At 41.0% G+C, this 24746-nt stretch overlaps 1 pseudogene; it reads left to right on the forward strand.

Annotated features, from left to right (window-relative positions):
• The first annotated feature begins 12791 nt into the window (after window positions 1-12791).
• Window positions 12792-12910, forward strand: LOC145395140 (5S ribosomal RNA; annotated as a pseudogene).
• The last annotated feature ends 11836 nt before the right edge of the window (window positions 12911-24746 follow it).

Raw genomic sequence — 24746 nt, forward strand, 5'->3', positions numbered from 1 at the left:
TATCCTACTCCAGGCCGAGCCACACCGTTTATTGTGAGGAGGAAAGTGATGATTTCTCGGTGTTTACTTTGAAGCCCATCTCTCCTGCTTGATGAAGGGCCTGGTGTGTTGCTAATTGATGGTCCCCCTTGGTGGCAGCTGGAAGGAGCCAGTCATCTAGGTGCAGCAAGACCACTACCCCTTATAGTGCCAGATATCGTGCTAGTACTTTGATATGTCAGGTAAATACTCGCAGAGCCAGACAAAACCTGAAAGGCAGGCGAGTAAACTGGTTTGTCACTCCATCCACCCTTATTGCCAGGAACGTTCTGCAACAAGGGTGTACTGGGATGTGCCAGTAAGCATCTTGGAGGTCAAATTTTTGTAGTGAGTGTCACGAATTAATTCGCGACATTGTATTAGTATTGTATAAGGGAACGTCTGACTCTCATTGAAATGCATTAGTTTTTGCTCAGACCGTTAACTGCCTCACTTTTGCACTCAGATCATAATGAGTTTTCATAAACCTTGTCATTGTTTTCACAAGTGACTGTCTGTATAGCTAGTGCATTTCACTGAGCGAAACTTTTGGTGTAATTGTCGTTCCCATGCATACTTATTCTGACCGTTAAGTTGAGCCACGCTCAACTCTCGTGCTTTGTGCCCCAGCTTACTTACATCAGTCAGTCAGCTTTGGATCGCCTCGAGAGTAGGATCGTTGTGCCCCGCATACAGAGCAGTGTCTCCGTTGTACAGCGATTTCCTGGATCTCCACCTAGACGGTGATCGGCAAAGTGGACTTAGCAGCAAATAGCAGCGCCTGGTGTGCAACAGACAGATGCCCAGTCTTTCGTAGCTTCAGCTCCTTTCCCTTCACTGACTAGTATTTTCGTTCGTTTTCTTAGCCTTAAGTCTGATTAGCTTTTGAATGAGTGAGTGAGTGTATTTCCTTTGTTATTTGAATTCACGAGTCCCCCTGTGATCGTGGATTCCCTTTTTGAATTCATTTTGAGATTCATGTAACGTAAATGGAGGGAGTATAATGAGTATGAAATGTGTGTCATAATGGTAATATGGGTGTGTGTATAAGTGATTATTGATTTACAGTTCTTTTCTTTGAGCTTGTTTAACAGTGCTAATGGTGTTTAATTTCTCCATACTGAACTTACTTTAGTTTGCTATGCCCAGTTAGCACAAACTTCTTATATTAATCACAACTGGTATTTAGGCCAGTTCCTTTGTATCAAAACTCAAATCCGTTGTACCAGCCAGGAGTTAAGCATTAGCAAGAGCTTGTTCATTATTATTATTAATTATTAATTGTCAGAGGGTAAAGATCACACTTTCTCAAAGGCTAACAGTACTAATGATACAGCCTTCGTGAGTAAATAGTCTCTGCTGTGTACTGTTGAGAAAGTTTATAAAATTCTCGTCTTTAGAGAATTGGCGAAGTAAGCAAGCATAAAGTAAAACTTGTTATTTTATTTCACAAGTCATTCTTTGTCTTGACTTTCGAGTAATATCAGCTATTTATTCTTAAATTACATCCCCCCATGACATCTGGCGACCTCATTCCAGGATATTAACTCCTAGCTCTAAAGTTATTAACGAAATAATACTCACTCACTCACACCTAGGTATTTCGTATCATGAAAGGCTATAGGCACTAGTCACAATTCACTAGTCCCCCAGCGACAGTGAATCTTACCAGTTTAACTAGATAAGACTTGTCACGATTCACTAGTCCCCCAGCGACAGTGAATCTTACCAGTTTAACTAGATAAGACTTGTCACGATTCACTAGTCCCCCAGCGACAGTGAATCTTACCAGTTTAACTAGATAAGACTAGTCACTTTTCACTAGTCTCCCAGTGACAGTGAATCTTACCAGTTTAACTAGATAAGATTAGTCCCGATTCACTAGTCCCCCTGCAACAGTGAATCCTACCAGTTTGCAGAGATAAATTGAGTAACAGTTCACTAGTCCCCCTGCGACAGTGAATCTTCCTCTACAGGAGATAAAACGAGTAACAATTCTCTAATCCTCCTGCGACAGTGAACCCTCTTCTACAGGAGATATGATTGGTCACCACCAGCTTGTGCCTATATTCTTTACTTTTGATTATTAGCATTTCTCTGCGAAACAGTAGTCAGTACTCAGTCTTTAGTCCATTCAGCCTTAGTTGAGTTAGCTTCATGGCTACTAATATACAGTATATGTACAGGAAGCCAAAGATATAGAGCTTACTGATCCCAAGGTAATTAAAGACTATGTGCTGTCACGGTACACTTATGAACAGCAACGTGAGAGAGATGCCAGTGAAGAGCGTAAAATTCAGCACGAGGAACGTGGGAGAGAATGTGAACACGAGCGAGAACAATGCGAACACAAGTGAGAACAAGGTGAACATGAGCATGCCAAGTGTGAGGCACGTGAGAAACATGAACTTGAGATGCTGAAGCTCAAGCGAGACTCCTTGGCTTTAGGCACCTCTGGTGCAGCCGACCCGGGCTCCACGAGTGCTCTCCCTGCACATGTTCTGCCAACCCCACACCTCAAGCTTCCTTCATACAAGGAAGGCGAGCAAATCGGGCCATTCATAGCTCGTTTTGAAGACATGGTGCAGCTTTACCAGCTGGATGAGGCAGCTAAGTGGATCCCAGTATCTTGCTCATAGGTCACATAGGACACATTATGTCCAGAGTCTGTACATACATAGGTACCGTAGGTTAAGGGGAAAGTTTGATACCCCCGCAGGGGCAATCCAAGGCTGTGTCTGAATTACCTTGTGGTGTCTCAAGCTGTGGGCCTCTCTGAGAATTCCCGGAGAATGCACATTTTCCACATGAGTGTTCACACCACGTTGGGTGTTAAAATGTGACCTGCCTGAGATTGCGTAGGGATTCTCAGCTTGCCGATATTAACCCTTAAAGTCCTAATTGCATCAACTCATGCAACTTGAGTTTATTGCCAAAATGCCTAATCGCATCAATTAAGTGGGGCCTGTAAATAACTGCGGAGCACTTCCTCCGCCCCAATTATGATGTACACTCGGCAAGATTTCCCGACTGGACCACCTAGTTGCGAGATTTGGCTAACGTGGCAACAGCATGCGCCCGTGTGTGAGTGAGTGTGTGTGTGTGTGTGTGTGTGTGTGTGTGTGTGTGTGTGTGTGTACACTCAGGACAATTTTTCGAACTGCTAAGCTTCATCCTCCGAATTATATAATGTGGCCATTGTAGTATGCTATGATATAGGCTAATAAATATTATGTGATTGGGATAATGGGCTGTGAACAATACTATTTATAGTCCGAGTTATATAATAATAATTCTCTTCCCTTGTAGAGTGAACCACGATACAGGTTGAGCTGTGGTTCAGAAACAGAGGGCAAGTTCACCCAGAAATGGCAAGATGTAGGGGGAAGGGGGGAGTACGGGAGTGAGCGGCTAACAGTTATATATCCTCAGTCATTACAGTATAGTTATTAAGGTGTCAATGATATCCTGTATCCTAAATAATAATAAACCTATATATTTTTATTATCTTTACGTAGACCCGATTACACACTAGGATATCCCCTCCCTCGTGGAAAACATGCAGCCTGCTCCACCGCCTCGACCCTCTCTCAGCTGGCTATCAGTAGACACACGCACACACACACACACACACACACACACACACACCAGTTTGTGCTAATGAGTAATGACGTTGCATTTAGCATGTTTACCTAAAGTTAATACTGTGTCAAAATACAGTGCAATCCATAACCACCTCACAGTACGGATTACGTTTACCAGTAGTCAGTACTTATTTGCATAGTTTGTTTCAGTAATAGTCATGGGGTAGTCATACCCACAGTGATATTTTCGTTAATGCTAAAGGTAATCATGTGTTTAGTGGCGGAAACCAATTAGAGGGGAGGTGGCCGCTGACACCTCCAATCCTCGTAGCTACGGTGGTGAGTTGTAGTGTCACTGCAGAGGTTCCTGTTCCTCCAGTTATGTCAATAATTAAAGTTAACATACTGATAAACAGCCATTTCTTAAGAAAAATACAAAAGGCCTATATAGAACTCAAAATACATTTATGAAGCATATTGTGGGAGCTTTGCAGCTCTCACGCACAAGTCACAGTCTTGGTCCTTTGTTTCAGTATTACCAGCCTAACAGTGTGCAGTGTTAATGAACATGCTATTAATGTTAGTTCTATATGCTTATTTACATTTGGAACAACAGAATTCAAAGCAGAATTACATTCAGTACACAGAATGCCAAATACAGTACGTATGTGTGCGTGTGGGTCAATACGTGTGGTGGGGGGTGGGGGAAGTATAGTGAGTATGAAATGTGTGTCATAATGGTAGTATGGGTGTGTGTATACGTGGCTAAGAACGTCCAAAACTGATATGTAATCTTTGCCATTAACACTTGATGACACACACCTCAGTATTCATTTATAAGTTTGCAGCATATTACTTTATTATATTATTATGATTATATTTTGGGGGTGAAACCTGAAACACCATATAAACACAAACACTGAAATATTAATAAAATGCATTATGTGTGGCAAAATACATGTATAACAATATTTCAGGAAGAAATATTTCCGTATTATAACATCTTTTTAAATACGTTGTAGGTGCAGCGTTCGTAAGCTTAGATTATCGGATTTCCTTTGATCAATATGTTACGTTATACTGTAGCTTTGAGTTAAGCAATATGTTATGATTGTGTTGTATTATACGTGGCGTCATGGTGGATATTCATTTAAAACTACATCGAATAGACAGCAAGTGCAGTTGTTAGTAGTTTACCGGTATTTGTTATTGATCACACGCTGACCAACTTATTCCTGAGTAATTTTAAAAAATCTTTATCACGATTGGAGAACAGCACCTTAGGCATATCAACAGGTGGCAAGAGGTCTAGCGAATTGGCAAAATGTCTTAGAGAGTTGTGATTGTGCCAATCAAGATAGCATCATATTTTAATGGAAAAAACCTGCTATTGTAACAGGAATGTTGCGTTAAGAAATGCACATAAACGTCACTAATTCTTGTATAAGTGTTCTATAATAAAAATCGTGAGTGAGCAAAATATATAAGATAGTGTCGTATCAGTTATATTGCCAGGTAAGTTATAGTGAGTTATTAAAGTTACTGTCGGATTGTTATACTGCATGGAATGATATCCATTATAATCAGAGGATAATAAAAAAATAATATTTGTATGGAACTCATTCATTAGTAGGAAGTCAACTCATCCTCCTCCTCGATCTCTCTCGCAGTCTGTTTGCATAGAGGCGACATGGTTCCATTGAGCTGTTTCTGGCTTCTGAACTGTTTCCATTAGGCATGGATGTGGGCCAGTAGTTCATCTGGTGTCTGTTCACTCTCAGGCTCCCAACAGTTAACCATATTCCCCCATACATTTTCGATGGGGTTCATGTCTGCTTCCTTACTGAGCCAGTCAAGCAGCTGCAAGTCCTTTGGACCTCCAAACCATTGCGAGACTCTTCTCGCCGTGTGGATGGGAGTGGGGTCCTGAACAAAAATGATAGAGCAGGGAGGAAACGGATAGTTCCGCTCCTGAACTGAGGGGAGGAAAAAATCCTGCAAAATTTCAATGTACTTTCAAGCAATGGTACTCCCTTCTATCCTGGTGACGTCACCCATACCATGGCTTCACATCCACCCCCAGACATTGACGATGACGTGTCCACTTCTGGCCTCCTCGTAGATGTTCCTACCGTCGTAACTGCACGTGAATAGAATATTTATACTGTACATCGCTCATCTTTGACGCTTTGGGAAAGCGACCGTTTTCCATTTTATAGTTCATTATTCGCTATTTGTTTGGTATATTTTATGGGGATTGTAAGGCTTAATAAACAGTGGTGCATGTGTTGGTAATATGCGTTCATCTAGACGTATTATCGCTATGAATATCAATTGATCCCTATTTTTTTTTTATAATATTAAAATTGTTTAGTGATATAGTGTAAAAATATGTTTGTTATACACATCGTCAGTATATGTATACATATGCATAGAAGTACTGTGGTCTCCAGATATCTCTTCTGTATCATAAAATTTTATGAATACAAAATACCTGGTAACAGTCATATGGAAAAGTGTCAGGCATACGATCAACGCATCTATATACTCTGGCCTTTATCTACCTACTGGTCTTCCACACTCTCCAATTTTTCCTCAACCTGTCTGTTTATCATAATTCTTACAATTCACCACCATATATATATATATATATATATATATATATACAGTCGACAGCAGAAGTTCGTCCCTCTCAGCGTGCGTGATACGAGCCTGTTGATCTGGGAACACTGTCTGAGATAGAGTTGTCAGGTATGGTTTAAATGGCTAACATTAAAGAAATGTGTTCGGAGATAAGTTAAGAACATATTCCCTAATGATAACATTGAACTGCAGCAGGTGGGATAATAACGTTATTGTGAAATGTATGACACTGGTTAATGAAGATTCTTCGTTAAGGACACAGACGCACAGGGTTATTTGGACTGACTGGTGTTACCAGCGAGTATTATATGAAATATTATAGAACGTTTGTAGTCCTAAAGGTGAGGTTGCAAGAAAACATTGATTACGTCAGTTACACACTAAACAAACACAGAAACTGACAGGCGTGTTTCGCGAGTATACGGTTTTGTTTTACAAGTTAAATCACTTCCCTTCCTGACCTCTCTCCCCACCCGTTTCTCCTCTTCCCAGTCACGCTCTGCCATCATCCACATCTTGTCGCTAATGCTGAAAATCGAATGCCTGTAGGTAGAGTGTGGAAATGTAAAAAGTGTTAAATGAGCTTCTTCAACCTCATCGCTACGAAGTGCTATCCATGACTTGAATATAAATGTTAATAATATGAATAAATCGTCACTGTGGTGGTTAGGAGACATTACTCGTCATCATTTATATAACACATATAATCATCGTTAATACAGTGCTCCAACTACAGTACACTCCCTCTCCACCCCCTCGCAGTCTCCTCTCCACCCCCTCGCAGTCTCCTCTCCCCCATCCACTGTCTCCATCACTCCTCCCCCCTCCCTTCCCCCCCTCTACCAGTACCCCTTGTTTCTAGCCTGCAACACTCCGAACCCCTTCCCACGGTTTTATTGTACTGACCCTGCCGGACTTCATTTACTAGTTATTTCAAATCTCTGTTTTCTCTCCCTTCTTCATTTTTGTCTCAGGAACCGAACAATATAACGACGTTTGGGTTATGTTTTTGGATTGTATTCTGTAACAGTGTGTATTATTATTAGATCGACAGTGGCGGTCAAGAGGCATTAACTCTTCAAAGAACAGTAGTCAGTGCTTCAATTCTGCCATCATTTTATTACCCCTCCTCCATAGCCATTAATCTCTTGCTTACACATATTTTAATTCTTTAGTCCTTGGTATTGAACACTAAGAGTTACGATGGACATTGTGTAATATAAGTAATCTGGTTACTTGTGTGTAATACAGTTGGCTATATAACGGGCACGATTATTGTGTTTATAATGTCACTACAATTACGACTTAAATTCCTGTATATGATAACTGTATTCAAACTATGAATAACCGATCTAGTTAGAGAGGCAAAACGAAGCAGGGTATATTAAGCAAAACCGTGTGGAGGGGTTGGGGGTGTTGAGGGAGAGAAACAAGGGGTACTGGTAGAGGGGGGGGAAGGGAGGTGGGAGGAGTGATGGAGACAGTGGATGGGGGAGAGGAGACTGCGAGGGGGTGGAGAGGGAGTGTACTGTAGTTGGAGCACTGTATTAACGATGATTATATGTGTTATATAAATGATGACGAGTAATGTCTCCTAACCACCACAGTGACGATTTATTCATATTATTAACATTTATATTCAAGTCATGGATAGCACTTCGTAGCGATGAGGTTGAAGAAGCTCATTTAACACTTTTTACATTTCCACACTCTACTTACAGGCATTCGATTTTCAGCATTAGCGACAAGATGTGGATGATGGCAGAGCGTGACTGGGAAGAGGAGAAACGGGTGGGGAGAGAGGTCAGGAAGGGAAGTGATTTAACTTGTAAAACAAAACCGTATACTCGCGAAACACGCCTGTCAGTTTCTGTGTTTGTTTAGTGTGTAACTGACGTAATCAATGTTTTCTTGCAACCTCACCTTTAGGACTACAAACGTTCTATAATATTTCATATAATACTCGCTGGTAACACCAGTCAGTCCAAATAACTCTGTGCGTCTGTGTCCTTAACGAAGAATCTTCATTAACCAGTGTCATACATTTCACAATATCGTTATTATCCCACCTGCTGCAGTTCAATGTTATCATTAGGGAATGTGTTCTTAACTTATCTCCGAACACATTTCTTTAATGTTAGCCATTTAAACCATACCTGACAACTCTATCTCAGACAGTGTTCCCAGATCAACAGGTTCGTATCACGCACGCTGAGAGGGACGAACTTCTGCTGTCGACTGTACATAATATTCTGTGTTTGTGTGTGTGTGTGTAGGTTCTCACTTTTACCTGATAACCACACACCCACACATCATATTAATCAAGAGACTTCATACTGGATAGGTTATATTCAATAAATCCACGTGGGCTATCGTGCTATTTGCTCATAGCTGTTCCAAGTGACCCAACATTAAAATAAATAAAACAAAGACTCTGGGTGTGGTCATTCGAGAGGGTCATGCAATTATCATATATTGTTACCGGTGACCCTTTTCAAATTGCTATGCGACATAGGGAATTGGTTTTACACTTGACCACTCTCATTTCATAAGGAATTACACTGGCCAGCAAAGGACAGCTGGATTTATAACCACACCAAAAAATACGTGAAGTTCGCAAACTATTAAACGCCGAACTTGCTGCCTTTTCAAAGTGGTTTACGTGAAAGTCCACTGTGTGATCCTTCATGACATAGTTAATACAATATATAAAAGATATGTTGCATAAATCTATGCCAGTAATTCTAAAACTATGGGTGGCGACCCAAAAGTGGGTCGCGAGAGGAATTTTGATGGGTCGCAGTGACAGAAAAGACCTAATACTTTCAATAAATTTTATTTAATAGAAATTGTAATTATCCTTATTTCACTATTAGCATATTCACAGTAACTACGATAGGCTATATTCTGGTTACTCTCTCTCTCTCTCTCTCTCTCTCTCTCACACACACATTTTCTTACCCTGTGGGCCGCAGTCTTGAAATATTCCAAGTAGGGTCACCCACTGAAAAGTTTGAGAACCTCTGATCTATGCTATAGTATAACTTAATAAACTGATTGCTGGGAATCCGGTAAGCTAAAAGTAAAAACAGATGATTCTACAGAGTAATTTTGTAATGAACATTAAAATAACATTATTTTCTCCTGGAAGATATAGTTATTCATGTAATATGGATTCCATATTACAGTATTATAATACTTCAGTGTTTGTCTTTATATGGTGTTTCAGGTTCCACCCTCACAATATAATCATAATAATATAATAATGTAACATGCTACAAACTTATAAATAGAACCTAAGTAAATACTGAGGTGTGTGTCACCAAGCGTTAAAGGCAAAGATTACATATCAGTCTTGGACGTCCTAAGCCACGTATACACACACCCATATTACCATTATGACACACATTTCATACTATACTCCCCCCACCCCCACACCACATGCTGACCCACACCTACACGCACACACACACACACACACTGTATTTGGCATTCTGTGTACTGAATGAAATCCTGCTTTGAATTCTGTTGTTCCAAATGTAAATAAGCATATAGAACTAACATTAATAGCATGTTCATTAACACTGCACACTGTTAGGCTGGTAATACTGAAACAAAGGACCAAGACTGTGACTTGTGCGTGAGAACTGGAAAGCTCCCACATGCTTCATAAATGTATTTTGAGTTCTATATAGGCCTTTTGTATTTTTCTTAAGAAATGGCTGTTTATCAGTATGTTAACTTTAATTATTGACATAACTGGAGGAACAGGAACCTCTGCAGTGACACTGCAACTCACCACCGTAGCTATGAGGATTGGAGGTGTCAGCGGCCACCTCCCCTCTAACTGGTATCCGCCACTGAACACCTGATTACCTTTAGCATTAACGAAAATATCACTGTGTGTATGGCTACCCCATGACTATTACTGAAACATAAACTATGCAAATAAGTATTGATTACTGGTTAACGTAATCCGTAATGTGAGGTGGTTATGTATTGGACTTGTATTTTGACACAGTTACCTTTTAGGTAAACATACTAAATGCAGCTTCATTACTCATAAGCACAAACTGCTGTGTGTATGTGTGTGTGTGTGTGTTCTTACCTAATTGTTACTACCTAATTGTATCTTTACAGGAATGAGTCAAGCTCGTACTGTCCCGTGTCTTAAACCATATTTATCGTACATATCCTTAAATTTGTGAATTGTTTTGGCACACACTTTCATTCGGTAGTGCATTCCACTGATCAGCTGATCTATTTGGGAAACTAAATTTCCTTACGTTTTTATCACCTCTCTTCTTATGCAGTTCTTTGCAGTGTCCTCTTTCTGATGCTTTCCCATAGGTTAAGTAATCATTTATGTCTTTTCTCCTTCCCTGATATGCATTTATATATCATAATCATGTCACCTCTTTTCCTTCTCTCCTGTAGTGTTGGTGGATTCAGTTTATTTAGTCTTTCTTCGTAGCTTAGATCCCTTAAGCTTGGTACCCATCCTGTAGCGGCCCATTGAACTTTTTCAATCTTGTCTATGTGTTTTTTGAGTTCAGGGGGTGGATTTACTAACATGGTCGTAATTTCAGGTGCCTGAACAAGATCTGGCACCTCAGATTACGCACTCCTGTGGCGCAGTATCTCCCACCAGAGATTGGTATTCACTAAATTTTTTTACGGCGCCGTACCCCGGTCGTAGGTTGTACCTGCTTTAAATCGGCCGTCATCAGCTGATTTCTGCTCAGCCAATGACAGAGAATCTTACAAGTGAGGCTTTGTCATGAGCAGCCAATCACGGAGCGAACTTTCATATCAGCTGTTTGTCTCCTTAATGTAAACACAACCGCAGAAGGCAGAGCATGCACAACACACAAAACACAGTACTCAACCCAACTGAAGGAAGTGACATCAGAAATTAACTCGACATATGTCCTTTTAGCGAAATATATAGTGGAAATAAAGACTCCAAGTCCAACAGAACAAAACGAGAAACATCCTAACCTTTCAAGTGACGAACTCTCAGTGGTATTTCCCAGCCGTTTCTTTAGCGCGCAATTATACCATACCCAGAGGATTTCTGCTATCATATAGTGTATGCCTGTATGTGTTTTATTGTGTGCAAATGAATATTACCGAATCTTGCTTAACATACTGAAAGGAGGATTTCCTTTCCCAACTTCCCAACTGGGTGCTGGGTTAGGTTAGGTTAGGCTGGGTTGGGTTGGGTTGGGTTAGGTTAGGTTAGGTTAGGGTAAATTAAATCATTAGGTACAGTTACGCTAGGTTTGGTTAGGTTTAGTTAAACACTTAGAGTAGGCTGTTTCTTTCCACAATTATTAATATTTCTGATCATATTGTCATAGTCATATTATGGTTATTATTCATTTGCACATCAAATGAGGCCTCAAAACACTCAGGTGAACTAAAAAAAAAAATGGAAAAAAAAAATTGGAAACGACAATAAAGGAAATATTTACCCTCTTAGCGTTGATTAATGAAGTCTCCAAAACAAAAACATTTTTTCTTTCCTCACTAGACAAACATTACAAAGAAAGCAAAGATGCTAACATGGGAAACTATTACCTATAGGGTGAATAGTGTTAGCAGAGTGAAAAGGGAGAGCAATGAAGTGAGGAAGTAATTTCGTGACTTCAGATCACAAGTTAAGGGGAAGGAAGTCAAGGCAATGAAGCAGGCAAAGAAAACTTTAGGTATATATATATATATATATATATATATATATATATATATATATATATATATATATATATAAAATGCATATTTCATTTGTTAGTTACATAGTGCCTGTGAGGATATAAGTTGTTTTTTTCTAACTTACCATATCAAACAAACCTAACCCATTCATGAACCGTTACTGGTAGAGGTAGGGTTTGATTGTAACACTTTGGATAGCTTGATCATGAAAGTCTAAAACTAAGAAGTCATTTCATTTTTTGGGGTGAGGGAGGTGGGTTATGTTTTTGGCATTAATGACTAAGAATCATTTGGTATTGTAAGCAATTACCTTAGAAAAACTTCCTATATCCCAAAGGATAAAATTGATTCCATAAATCAGTAATAATTTTGCTTTGGTCTAATGTTGAGCATTCATATTGTTAAAGAAGTCATTCCTTTTGATTTTCCTTGTTACCTTATCCAGTATATTGATGCATGAAATAGTTTGTATCGCACAGGTTTTGTTTAGGTATTGTTTGTTAGGTTTAACACCTTAATTCCACTGCCATGTCTGAAATAAATTACTGTCTTCATATAAGTTTAATCACCTTAGTATATCAAACCGTCATTGTTTAGCACATCCATTATCAACCCATGAACTGCCAAAAGTCTGATTTCATGTCATGGAAACAAATAATACCGTTGCAAATACTCATCAGGCACATGGAGAGGGTCTAATGGATGTCTGAACCTTCTCTCTCGACGTAAATGTCGGTGAGCTAAATACATAACTCCAAGCTCCATCACTGTACAGTAAACATCAGCAGCTGACTGCCCAGGCGGCCCCAGTGGAGGCTTTCCCGGTGGCATGCCAACGGCCATACAACGTTAAGTACACCGCTTCCCGTCCGATCAGCGAAGTTAAGCAACGTTGGGTCTGGTTAGGACTTGGATGGGTGACCACCTGGGAACACCAGATGCTGTTGACATAACGTTATCCCTACGTGTCAAGTGGGGTTGGTGGAGGATTAGTGCCCCTCCCTGTAAAACAATTAACTCTAAACCCTTGGCCACCCCGTTTGGGATACATGGCGTCTGGCAATGAATGAATGTTTATTTTTGACACATTCGTATTACCTTGCAAAGAAATAAGTATTGCCAGAGTTCTTAGTAGCAATAAAACGATTATGGCACATTTTTTATCATTCTGTCTGTTCAATTTCTTCTTTTACGACGTTGATTAGAAGTGAAGAGGGACAAAGGCAAATGATAGGCCGAGAGGTTGCATACTTGATAAACACACTGACTCCGGGTTGTGATGTAGATTAAGGTATGTCCCCCAAGCGCTTAACTTCAGGCGCCAGATCTTGGTGCAAGATGGCGGCGCCCATGTTTAGTGAATGACTAATTATGCCTCAGCACCATATCTTTAGGCACCGTTAGGAGATCCGGCGCCTTAAATGCTTAGTGAATCCAGCCCCGGGACTCCAGACTACTGATGCATACTCCAGGGTTGGTCTGATGAATGATGTTATTATCTTTCTTAGCATGTCTTCATTTATGTATGTGAATCCTATTCTCATATTTGCAAGCAGTGTATACATGTTCTGTACCTTCTCACTGACGTGGTCAGCCGGAGATAGTCTGTTATTGATAATCATACCTAGCTCCTTCTCTCTTTCTGATGTGTGTAGGGTTTTATTTCATAACGTATAATCCCAATAAGGTCTTTTTCCACTTTAACCAAACTTGATTACATGACACTTGTCCACATTGAATTCCATTTGCCATGTATTACTCCATTCATGAAGTTTATTTAATTCTTGTTGTAGCTCTTTACAAGAGTGTGTCATTAATTCTGCTTTATATTTTTTGCATCATCTGCAAACATATTTAGATAGCTTTCATTTCCAGTGTAACTGTCTGTATCATTTATATATACTAAAAACATGATTTGTGCCAGAACTGAGCCCTGTGGTACTCCACTAGTCACTTCTTTCCATGATGAGCAATTTCCCCTTAGTACTGTTCTCATTTCTCTTTTTATGAGAAAATCTTTCATCCAACAATACAGTTTGCCTCGAATTCCTCGTTTATATATGTGTTACTTTTTGAATGACTATGAGGTCTTGAAGGCTACTCCCCACACCTGTTTTATCCCCCCACACCTACATACACACCTGTTTTCATGGTTGATATGACAGATCCCACTGAAATGGAGGGTTTCCACAAGAGAATTTGGTTGCCGAAATTTTTCTCTCCAAGTACCACCAAGGCCTTGTAGGCATATTCCCCACACTAGGTATCTCCCCACACTTACATACACACCTGTTTTCATGGTATATGTTACAGAACACACTGAAGTGCTATCTTTTCATGCGAAAACTAGGCTATTTGCAACTCCCGTACCTATAGGCCTACTTCCCACAGCCTACTTTATCTCCCCACAGCTTAGTAATCTCCCCACACCTACATACACCTGTTTTCATGATTGGTGTGACAAAACACTTTGAAATGACCTGTTTCAATACGAAAAATAAGTAATTATCAAAATTTTCACATTTTACATTGTTTTCGAGGGGTACCGATTATAAACGTTTTTCAACTTTTATGCGCGATTGTGCGGTAACCATTAGGCCTACACAGGTGCGGATTGCATTGTCAGGTGTGTAATTCTTCCTCTTTAGCCAGAACACAATCAATTTGCCCTTGGTGAAAGTCGCCAAAACACCCCTGAATTACGGATGGGAGAGGTACCCTGTCTGAAATAACTGCGGACTTTAAGGGTTAATAGTAAGTGTAAAGTTAGGGTTAACCAGTAAACTGCCAGTTCTGAGAGATTTGAGCAATCCAAGGACTAGCACATTTCATGGTTAATAATAATGTAGGTTTAACCAATAACTACAAGGGTCCTTTGAGATTCTGTCCTGGGACTACATTTCCAGTTTAATAATGTATCCGTTAAGAAAATAATAGTGTACTTTTTGTAGCATATGTACTGACTACCAGGCAGAGAGAGAAATTGTAATTTAATAAAAATTGTTTGTCGCACTGACACTTTTGATGCTCCACATTGATTGATTTCACAGGTACAGATAGCGAGCGTAGCAGTTTTCCCGTGTAGGTCAGCTGATTGTCTCTGACGTATGCTGCCGCCTCTTGTCTTCTGCCTCGTTGTCACCATTTACTATTAATTTGTATTATATCATTTTACACATAGGTATGGGTACACTATAACTGTCACAACTACATTGTGTATTACATACACCACACAACATAACAATTAGTTAATGTAAATGTAGCAAACTTTTCGCTCAGTTTGACCTGGGTACAGGATTTTTCACTGTCGGCACAGAGTTTTTTCCTCAAGCTTGCTTCTATTAATATAAATATGAGGTTTTTACGCTCATTGGCAACAGTGATTTTCTCCTGTTGCAGGAGAGTACACACACCACAGTGTGAATCTGGTGTGACTGAGTTAGAATGTAAATATCACCTATTGTTATATTTTCCATGAAAAATGTAATTTTGATGGGGCGTAATGTCACGAATTATTTCGCGACATTATATTAGTATTGTATAAGGGAACGTCTGAATCTCACTGAAATGCATTAATTTTCGCTGACTGTTAACTGCCTCGCTTTTGCACTCAGATCGTAATGAGTTTTCATAAACCTTGTCTTTGTTTTCATAAGTGATTGTCTTTCTGTATACACAATGCTTTTCACTGAGCGAAACTTTTTGTGTAATTGTCGTTCCCATGCATTCCTATTCCGACCATTAAGTTGAGCCAAGCCAACTCTTGTGCTTTATGTCCAAGCCTACTTACATCAGTCAGCTTTGGACCACCTTGAGAGTTCTTATTTATTATTATTATTTTTTTTTTTTTATGTGAGGAAGAAGGAATCAAAGGTCACGAGCCCGCAACTGTTGTTCCTTCCAAAAGAAAAACAAAATACAATAGAGAGCCAAATTTAAGATCCAATAATTTCGAGATGCCTGGACACACTGCGTTTTTTTTTTTTTTTTTTTTTTTTTTTTTTTTTTTGGTGTTCGACTCTGGGCATAGGCTTCACAGCCTGCTATCAAGGCCCAACAGTCCTCCTACATGCCATACACCTCCAAATGTCACCACTTCGGCGCTAACACCCACCGTCCATATTGAATACATGCTAGGGCTGTCTCATACAGGACTGGTTTATTGGTATTAGCGGGGGTATTTTTACGACATGTCGGCGGGTCTTCTGGTAGATCAGTTAAGCCTGATTTAATGAAATTCAAATCCTTAAACTGTTCCCTGCCCTAGCGGGGATTTGAACCTGGGTCCGTTAGAACGGCAGGCCACGTCTCTACCGATTGAATTTGAAGAACTGAAGATCATAGCAAGCAGGAAATACAGACAGAGGGAGACAGTTCCAGAGTTGACCTGTTGCATAAATGAAGGACCGGGAGTAACGGTTAGCTCTTGCATTAGAGAGTTGGACAGAAAAGGGATGAGAGTTTGCTGCCAGACGGGTGCTACGCGCCCGTCGTAGATGTGGAGGAATGGATGCAGACAGTTCAGAGGAACAGTGACCATTGAAGTAGCGATAGAAAAGAGATAAAGATGCAACAGTGCGACGAAGAGACAGATGTTGAAGGAAGTCAGTAAGAGGAGTGCTAATGAGCCGAAAAGTCTTTGACTCCACCCTATTGAGAAGAGCTGTATGTTGGGAGCCTCCCCACATGTGAGAGTTGTACTCCACACAGGGGCGGATGAAACCCCTGAATAGAGCCAACAATTGTTCAGGGATAAAGAAGGAACAGAGTCGGCTTAGCACACCTAATCTCTCTGAAGCAGATTTTACAAGAGATGTAATATGATCTCTCCAAGATAAGTCCCGAGTAAATGAAACCCCAAGCATGTTCAAGGATGATGCAAGATTAAGCTGAATAGTTTTAACGTTAGTGGGTACTCCTGTGGAAGATTTTGTAGGGTTGATAAGTGTAAAAACTGAGTCTTTGAAGCATTAAAAACAACCAGATTATTTTTACCTCAGTCAGCATCAATTCAGACATTAGGTGTGCCATAGCCTCATCCCTTGTTTGATGAAGTAAATGCTGAGATGGACGTTGTGGGAACCGAATGGAAAGGTGAAGGGTGAAGTCATCAGCGTATGAGTGGATAGGGTTAGATGTACAGCTTAGAAGGTCACTGATGAATAAAAGGAAAAGAGGTGATGATAGGACAGAGCCCTGAGGAACACCACTGTTGATAGATCTAGGAGAAGAACGATGGCCGTCTACAACAGTGGCTATAGAACGACCAGAAAGGGAGCTAGAGATGAAGGCACAGATAGAAGGATAGAAGCCGTAAGAGGGCAGTTTAGAAATTAAAGATTTATGCCAGACTCGATCGAAAGCCTTAGAGATGTCAAGTGTAATGGCAAAGCTTTCGCCAAAGTTCTGAAAGGAAGGTGACCAGGAGTCTGAAAGGTAGGTGAGAAGATTGCCAGTGGAGCGTCCCTGATGGAACCCATACTAACGATCGGAAAAAAGGTTGTGACAGGAAAGATGCTTTAAAATTTTTCTATTAAGAATTGACTTGAAAACTTTTGAGATACAGGATGTTAAAGCAATTGGACGATAGTTAGAAAGTTGGGAATGGTCACCCTTCTTTGGGACTGGCTGAATGAGAGCAAACTTCCAGCAAGAAGGAAAGGTAGCCTGCAAGTTGATAGACAAAGGCGAAAGAGCTTGCTTAGGCAGGGTGTAAGCACAGAAGCACAGTTCATGAGAACAACAGGAGGGACACCATCAGGCCCATATGCCTTATTAGTATTGAGGCCAGCAGTGGCAGAAAATACATCAGCTGAAGAAATTTTAATGTCAGCCATGTGGAAGTCAGAGGGGGGAGGTGATGGAGGAACAGCACTGGAATTGTGTAATGTGGAATTGGAGGAGAAAGTCTGAGTGAAGAGATCTGCTTTATCAGTAGAAGAAATAGCTACAGAGCCATCAGAGTAGAAAAGAGGAGGGAAGGATGAGGAGGTAAAGTTGTTAGAAAGGTTTTTGGCATGGTGCCAGAAGGATCGGGAAGAATTCGAGTTGGAGAGTTGAGAGCATTTAGTATGGATGAAATTATTTTTAGCAGAGCGAAGAACAGACTTAACACGGTTCTGGGCAGAAACGTATAAAAGATGTGATTCAGGGGTGGGTTGGCTCCGGTACCTTTTATAGGCCCTCTCCTTCTTGCGGACAGCATTAGAACAAGCATGATTAAACCAAGGCTTTCTTGCATTAGTCAGAGGATATGAGAAAGGAATGTATGCTTCCATGCCTGAGAGAATAACCTCCGTAATGTGCAAAGCACACTCAGATGGCTCCCGGCCATGGAAGCAATAATCATTCCAGGGAAAATCAAAGAAGTACTGCCTGAGGGCATCCCAATCCGCAGCTCCAAAGTGCTACAGACGACGTTTCCTTGGAGGGTCCATAGACCGTTCTGGAGCGATTGGACTGGTTAAGGTGATAAGGTTGTGATCGGAGGAGCCCAATGGAGAGAAAAGATTAACAGTGTAAGCAGAAGGATTAGTAGTAATTCAAGCATGTTGGAGCCCTCTCCAAGGCGGTCAGGGATACTGGTAGGGTGCTGTACAAGCTGCATTAGGTCATTAAAGATAGAAAAGGTGTAGGCTAGTTCACCAAGTGGATCAGTGAAAGGAGAGGAGAGCCAAAGGTGGTGGTGAACATTGAAATCTCCTAGAATGGAGATTTCAGAGAAAGGAGAAATGGATAGAATGTGTTCCATCATAGAAGTAAGATAGTCAAAGAATTTTTGATAGCCAGTAGAATGAGGAGATAAGTAAACAGCGCAGATATATTTAGTCAGAGAATGACAGGAAAGCCGAAGCCAGAGTGTAGAGAATTCAGAAGAATCGAGTTCAGGAACATGAGAACAAGATCGGTCGTTGCGTACATAAACGCAACATCCCCCTTTGGCTTTGAAATGAGTATAGAGAAAATAGGAGGCTACAGAAAAGGGTTTGCTGTCAGTTGCCTCAGACAGCTGAGTCTCAGTTAGAAAAAGAAGGTGAAGTTTAGGGAAGAGAGTTGGTGCTCAACAGAGCGAAAGTTAGAGGAAAGGCCGCGAATGTTGCAGAAATGAAGAATAAGAGAGTCAGACAGTGGTTCCAGGCAGCTTGAGTTGTCAGCGGGAGAGGGGGAGAAGGTGGGGGCATTTATGGTCCCTCCCCCCTGGGGACTCCGAGGCCACGTGTAGTGCTGCCATGATTTTTAAATTTTGGGAAAGGAAGTGAAGTGTGTGCTGTGCATGTAGTTTGGTGTTGATAGTTAGAGAAACTTGTATTGGAGAGCATGCTGACCTACTCTCTGTGTTACTGAGACACTGAAAAAGTTCAGCAAAGGGGGGTGGTCGGGACCTAGTCCCGAGGGCTAATGAAACAAGAGCTCCAGCTCTCCCTGTCATCAGCTTTCCATCCACCTCGGGAGTACAGCCCTGCTCGACTGATGCTACAGTCTATTCCACATGATCGTTGTGCCCCACGTACAGAGCGACATCTCCGTTGTACAGCAATTTCCTGGATCTCCACCTAGACGGTGATCGGCGAAGTGGGCTTAGCAGCGAATAGCAGCACCTGGTGTGCAGGAGACAGACGCCCAGTCTTTCATAGCTTCAGCTCCTTTCCCTTCACTGGCCAGTATTTTCGTTCGTTTTCTTAGCCTTAAGTCTGATTAGCTTTTGAATGAGTGAGTGTAATTCCTTTGTTATTTGAATTCACGAGTCCTCCTGTGACCGTGAATTCCCCTTTTGAATTCATTTTGAGATTCATGTAACGTAAATTTATTTTATTGTAATAAATAAATTTATAGTTCTTTTCTTTGAGCTCATTTAACTGTGTTAATGGTGTTTAATTCCTCCATATTGAGCTTACCTTAATTTGCTACTCCCACTTAGCACAAATTTCTATATTAATCAAAACTGGTTTTTAGGCCAGTTCCTTTGTATCAAAACTCAAATCCGTTGTGCCAGCCAGGAGTTAAAGCATCAGCAAGAACTTGTTCATTATAATTATTAATTGTTGATTGTCAGAGGGTAAAGATCACACTTTCTCAGAGGCTAACAGTACTAATGTTACAGCACTCGTGAGTAGATAGTCTCTGCTGTGTACTGATGAGAAAGTTTATAAAATTCTCGTCTTTAGAGAACTGACGAAGTAAGCCAGAATAAAGTAAAACTTACTACTTGATTTCACAAGTCATTTCCTTGTCTTTACTTTCAAGTAATATCAGTTATTTATTCTTAAATTCACATTCCCCCATGACAGTGAGCCAATCTCCCTGCTGCAGTCAGAGCCTTACTTGAGCTGCAGTTAGCATCCCAAACGTGTGGGTGGAAATGTGCTTGCTCATTTCGGTCTGGTGAAAATTTGAGAGAGAAAAACATGTCCTGAGATGGGTTCCACCACCCTTTTCTGTATCTTTTCCTCCAGAAAGGGCCTGACTGTGTGCAGGACCCATGAGGAATCAGTAGGAATTCATAGGGGTGGAAGTTTTATCCAAGGCCAGGTCAGTCCCTATCTGGCCACTGTCGCCGCCCAGCCCAATTGTGGCCAGGTGAGGGCATGATCTGCCAGGGACCCGGGGATTGAGTGTTGGTGATGCTATTTTTGTTTGTTCTGTGCTTTCCTTGGTGGTGGAAAGGAATGATTTCTCTCTGAAGTGTTTTGGCTTTCTGTCGCTATGTCGTTGGGAATATTCCCATTTCCCTGATCAGCAAAAGGGCTTTGTTGCAGTTCTTGCAGACTTCTGGCCTCTGTTGCCCCTTTGTTCCCCGAGAGAAAGGGAACGTTTCCTTTTGAGGGCCGAGAGGGCATAGGGGCTGATGTGGATTGGAGGGGGAATTTTAGCATATGCCTCATCCACATACAAATCTGGTACCATTCCAGGTGTAATTGGGGCAGAACAGTCATCTCATTCACTGGTCTTTACCCCGATTTGAAAGATGCTTTCCTTATCTCTGCATTTTTTGGCTGCCTGTGAGAGCAAGGCTTTGAAGGCTGGTGCTGCTGACCTTGCTAGACCTACTGCCATACTTGACGTGATGGCTAGAGCACATGATACATCCATTGCTTGGAGGGCATGTAGGCGGTCACCTGTATTGCATAGCCAGCAGAGCTGGACACATCCATAATCACATCTGCATACCACAGATTCCGCAATTGCAGAAGTGTGATTTCATTTTGTGGATTTGTGTTTGTGACAAATTCTACGGAAATTAGCTGTTTTGTACATGCAGAAGCACTTCTGGAAATGCAAATCTGCCCACGAAAATTTACATGGCCTAGCCTGGCAGGCGGCAACTGGGTGAATCACCGGTTCGCTGGTGCTGCCCATCACTCCCGCATTGTTGCCATATGTACGATAAATGTTGTATATATTCGATAAATTCACCTTCGATACAATGTACAGTCTCCAGCAAAAGTCGAGCAACTGGCTTGACAAGCAGGTTGGTATATGCGGCACCGCCGCATCCCCAGTTTCACCCCTCCCTCTCTTGTTCCCATTCATTCATCTACCCTCCACCCTCCCCACATTCAAGGGCAAGAAAGTAAGGCCTTGTCCCATTGTCTCAACCACTCTTCTGTCATCCGTTTGTCTTGAGAAATAATGGTTTTGTTATGATAACGAATAAAAACACATTACACAGTGTTTTGCTTCATAGTATAGTTATTTATACACCACGATCTGAACGCAGGATGATATAGTAATATATTTGTATGTTAGTGAGCTCTGTATTCATACAATTTATCAATCTGATGGTTGTATCCAGTCAGTGTGTAACATTAAACAGTTAGAAGCTTTAATCAGATGTTTGTAGTGGTCGGTGGTGTGCTCCTTCCCTTACTCGACGTAATCACTGTTACTTTACAATCTCTGTTATGTCATTACCATTAATTACTACTAATACCCCATGTGTGATAAGAGCAAAGTGTTGCTCATAAAACACATGATCAGTAATATCTTGGTTATTGATGTCTTTATACATGATATTGGATAACGTTGGGCAACAGGGACTGGATGACAGCTTGTCTGGTGGTCAAACCGTCTAAGCTGGTCAAGCCGAGGCCGTGATGTGGTTGCTGGCATTACCAAAGGTCAGTCAATATTTAGACGCCATTCACTGCTGCTGACAGTATTATAGGTATCAAGGTCAGTTTCACAGAACAGGACAGCCAACAGCAGAGTGAGCCGCGTGGTGTGCTGACCCCGCACACACCATACAACCAGGGCCAGAATACAAGGTATAGGCAAACTGGGCAACTACCTACCAGACCTCAGCCTGTCACAGGCCGTCCAGACTTCCATTGCAGAATAAGTATACGCTTTGGGCGTCCAAATAAGTACCATCATCTATCAGGCCATCAAAAAAGGCCATTATGGGCCGTGCCAACAGTTCACTGGAAATAACTGAAAAAATAGATCTATATGTTGCAGGCCAAAAGTCTGCATTGCCTACCAAGCCACAGCATGGTTAATCCGGCGCTGAATACAACCAACCCCCTCCACCCCTTGCCTCAGCTGCTTATCGCCACGCACTCCAGCAAGAGACCCGCCACCACCTGATAACAGTATCAGGAATATAACCTTGCCTTATATACTTATAACTGCAATAGGGTGTAATTTGCGATTCACACGATTATAACACGACGTATTTCGCAAAAGGTAACCAATAACTAAATTGGCCAAATGGATGATCTGCATAGTAACCAAACAAACTTAACTGCTGCTTACGCTAATCACCATTATCATGCCATACAACAGATAATTCAGTTTATTCATTTTCAGCGACAACGTTTTCAACAAAGGTTTGACGAGTTACAGTTCACACTGGTCAGTGCTACTTATAGCATCGTAATAGACGTAGCGATCAGGTTAACCTTATGATTGTTTGCTCTTCAATTTGTGTCCCAAGTCTGTTACTACTTTCCTCTGTCTCTGTGTGGCCATGGTTTTTCCCATTAACTAGCGTCAGCTGAAACGTCAATTGCCTCAGAGAGAGAAGGATGTTAAAATGGACAAACAGTTTTGGTTACGCAAATGTTTAATAAGGAAGACTAACTAACTACCGGTATAATTAAGAACATTTTAAAACGATATGAAACAATGGGGTCAGACACTGGATTTATATGATAATGGAATGTTGTGGGTAACTGAGGGAGTGATAAGGTAACCCTGTCAACACCGAGTAGGGCCACCCACCACCTTTGCTATCGCCCTGTTCCAGTTGCCCTACAATAACATATGGTCTGGTGACAAAAGTGAATGTTCTACTTGAGATCTAGTGTTTTAGGCTGACTTATCCTTCAGAGTTAAAGGCTACGTTCAAACTAATGTATTATAATCCGCTATTGCACTGCATATCTGACTGAATAACATTTAGAAAATAAGGTGTTACTGTGTACTGATCATTAAATGCTTATTTGTCATGTCATTAAACTATAAATATCATTATTATATGGTGCAGTGGACAATATTGTAATGCACGCTTCATGATGATAATAAAGACGTGTTTGTGAGCATTGGTGGGAAACACACACACACACACACACACACACACACACACACACACACACACACACACACACACACACACACACACACACACTATCCAACCTAGGCAGAGCCGTCAACCCAGGGCCCATTTCCCTCTCCCCATGACCCCACCACAACGTGTGACGGCCAGCTACCCCCCCCCCCACACCACCGACCACTACAAACATCTACTTACAGCTTCTGACTGTTTAATATTAAACACTGACTGGATACAACTCTCAAAATGATAAATTGTATGATTACAGAGCTCACTATCATACAAATATATTACTATATCACCCTGCATTCAGATCATGGTTTATAAATAACTATACTATGGAGTAAAACACTGTGTAATGTGTTTTTATTCGTTATCATAACAAAACCATTATTTCACAAGACAAATGAATGACGGAAGAGTGGTTGAGACAATGCGACAAGGCCTTACACTTTTGCCCTTGAATGTGGGGAGGATGGAGGGTAGATGAATGAATGGGAACGAGGGAGGTGGGGGTGAAACTGGGGATGCGGCGGTGCCACATATACCAACCTGCTCCTCAAGCCGGTCGCTCGATTTTTGCTGAAGACTGTACACCCTCCCAATAAAGTATCAGTCCTTTGGGGTACGATGGTTGTGAAAAAGGGCAACTTCTGCAGACACACATAGGTCTATAAATGTGGTGCCTCAAAACATAATACCACCCAGTAAGTGAATCTTTTTGCAATTTTGAGTTCTAGTAATTACCAGAGATAACAATTGCACTTATAATTACAGGATGCTCCATATATTACAGTGCTTCATCCAAATTTCAGAATGATACGTGCTGTAAGAGTACTGATACTTTTTTGGGAGGGTGTACTAAAGCATTTTTCATTATCATACATTTTTTTTATGATATTTTACGACTCGTTCAAAAAGAAATATATATACATATACACACACACACACAGAGAAATGGCTGAAGATCAGATTTATCTCTTTTTGATATTCACTGGCTTCATACCACGCTCTCAGAAAAGGAATGAACATGGTTATAAACGATGATGGGACAACGCTCCTAGTCGTGATTAATAATAAAGCATAACATCGTCACAGTAAGTCGAATTCTACTTCACACTGGAGGGTTCCTCACATTATCTTAATGATTTACTGTACTGTATGTGCTTTCTGGGGGCAGGATTAGAAATAAGAATCTAAGGATACAAGCCAGCATACAGTAGATGTTTTTT

The sequence above is a fragment of the Coenobita brevimanus genome, chromosome 29 (genome assembly GCF_032717465.1).
Source record: "Coenobita brevimanus isolate Jiangsu-jjx chromosome 29, ASM3271746v2, whole genome shotgun sequence".
Classification (NCBI taxonomy): Eukaryota; Metazoa; Arthropoda; class Malacostraca; order Decapoda; family Coenobitidae; genus Coenobita; species Coenobita brevimanus.